We start from the raw sequence: 2,446 nt of genomic DNA on the forward strand, positions 1-2,446 counted from the left end.
CCTATTTTCCACCATCATTCACTTTCTATTTATGTCATCATTTCCTACTTTCCACCATCGTTTCCTATTTTCCACCATTATTTCCTATTTTCTGCCATTGTTTCCTACTTTCCACCATCGTTCACTTTGTTTTTAAGTCATCATTTCCTGTTCAGCCATCGTTTTCTATTTATGTTATCATTTTGACTTTATTGTGTTGTATCTACACCGTAATTTTCCATTTCCGTAATCATTTTCTATTTATGTCATTGTTCATTTTGTATTTATGTCATCATTTTCTGTTTATGTCGTAATTAATGTTGCATTTGCGTCACCATTTCGTTATTTATCCCACTCAGTCTAAAGAATTCCATTCTTTTTTCCCATTGTCTAAACAAATCCATTATTTTTCCCATCCTGCCTCAATAATCCCATTGTTTTTCCCATCCTACATGAAGAATTCCACTATTCCTCCCATTCCTTCTCAAGAATTCAATCATCTTTCCCATTCTGTGTAAAGAACTCCGTTATTTTTCCCATCCTATCTGAAGAATTCCATTATTTTTCCCATTCAATCTGTAGAATTCCACTATTTTTCCCATTCAATCTGAAGAACTCCATTATCTTTCCCACTCGACTTCAAGGATTTCATCCTCTTTCTCCACTCTGCGTTAAGAACGATCCTTTTTTCCCCACTCTCCCCAGGGCCGTTTCCTTTTGTTATTTCCTTATTTTTCACTTCCCTCAGCCAGCAGTGCTTGGAGATAGGAATATTTTTAGCAGTGAGAAGCATTTGCTGCTGAGCGTCTGCATTCCTCGTCAGCGCCAGCTGAGCGCCGAGAACAAATGTTCGTATCCAAATATGTCCTTATTTTTTCCTGTTTTTTTTTTTTTTCTGCTGTTTTGTGTGTGTGTGTTTTCCTTCCCCTTCACTCCTCCTTTCCCTTCCTTCTCCTTCCTTTCCTTCTTCTCCCCTTCCTCCTTCCCTCCCCTTTCCCTTTCTTTCCCCTTCCCGTTTCCCTCTCCCTTTCTACTCCTTCTCATTCCCAGCTCCTTTCCCTTTCTTTTCCCCTTCCCTTTCCCTTTCTTTTCTCCTCCTTTTCCTTCCCTTCTCTTCTACTTCCCCTTCCCATTCCCTTTCCCCTCCTCCTTCCCATCTTCCACTCCCCTTCCTCTTCTCCTTTCCCTTCCTTTCTCCTGCCCCTTCCACTTCCCTTTTCTTCCTCTTTCCATTCCCTTCCCCTTTCTCCTTTTCTTCTCTTTTCTTTTCCCCTTCCTTGCCTTCCTCTCCACTTCTTTCCCTCCTCCCGTTTCTCTCCTCTTTCCCCTTTGTTTCCCCCTTCCCTTTTGCTTTCTCCTTCTCTCATTTCCCTTTTCCCTTCCCCTTGCCTTTCCCCTTCCCCTTTCCCCTCCCCTCCCCTTCCCCTCTTTCCCTTCCTCGCCTTTCCTCTTTTCCTTCCCCTTCCCTCTTTCCCTCTCCCCTTTTTCTTCCCCTTTCCCTCTTGTTACCCCTCCCGCTTCTTTCCCCTTTTCCTTCCCCTTCCTTCCCTTTTCCTCTCCCTTTCCCCTTCCTCTGACCCCCCCTTTCCCTTTCTCAACATGCTCTATTTATTTCCTCTCTCTCAATGCCCGCTCAGCCCTGTGCCTCACTACAACACACTCACTGCCATTAGCAGTTAGCGAGCTAATTAAGCCGTTAATCCAAACATCTGCACCCACCACGGAACCGCCTTCAGGAAATCTCCCAGTTGGTCTCAGGCAGATCCATCTGAACGCAGCAGATAGAAACCACCAGCTCGGCACACGGCCTCAAAGCCCCAAAAAGGCATTTTCTGGCACAAAATCAATTTTTCTTGCATGACATCACTTCCCCTCCCTTCCCCCTCCTTCCCTCCCCCCCTACATGACAGCAGTTTTTCGGCGTGGCATCGCGACCCCCAGCTCAGCACCAAAGGAACCCAAGTTGAGCTGCATGCAATAATCATCAGAGCCCAAAGGACACGGTAAAGTTTCAATCAGTAGCCAATACCAGCGAAAAGATGAAGTTGTGTCGGACCCCGTGGTCAGCACCACCAAGAAACATAAGTCAACCCACACCCGATTAGTCAGCATCACCCAAAAATCCAAGCTGAGATGGAGCCGGTGGTCAACACCACCAAGAAACCCAACTGAATCTGCACCCAATAGTCAACACCATCAAACAGGCCCAAGCTGAGATGGACCCAACAGTTAACGCCACCAAAAACCAGAACCTAACCCACACCCAATGGTTAACACCTCCAAAAATGAGTAAATCTGCCATAAAGAAGTAATTCAGTTCATCATCATGAACTGAGGAGGAGGGAAGGAAGAGGAAAGGAAGAGGAAAGGAAGAGGGAAGGCGGAAGAAAGGAGGAGGGAAGGAAGAGGGAAGGAGGAGAGAAGGAAGAGGAAAGAAGGGGAGAAGGAAGACGAAAGAAGGAGGAAA

General features: G+C 45.6%; 1 protein-coding gene across 3 annotated transcripts in view; it reads right to left on the minus strand.

Annotated features, from left to right (window-relative positions):
* Positions 1-2,446, minus strand: part of LOC122158465 (leucine-rich repeat and fibronectin type III domain-containing protein 1-like protein) — a 12,832-nt gene that overhangs the window by 4,952 nt on the left and 5,434 nt on the right. The gene's annotated exons all lie outside the window — the stretch shown is intronic.

This window comes from Centrocercus urophasianus, unplaced genomic scaffold (genome assembly GCF_019232065.1).
Source record: "Centrocercus urophasianus isolate 14NV4802_14NV808 unplaced genomic scaffold, USGS_Curo_1.0 seq_1411, whole genome shotgun sequence".
Classification (NCBI taxonomy): Eukaryota; Metazoa; Chordata; class Aves; order Galliformes; family Phasianidae; genus Centrocercus; species Centrocercus urophasianus.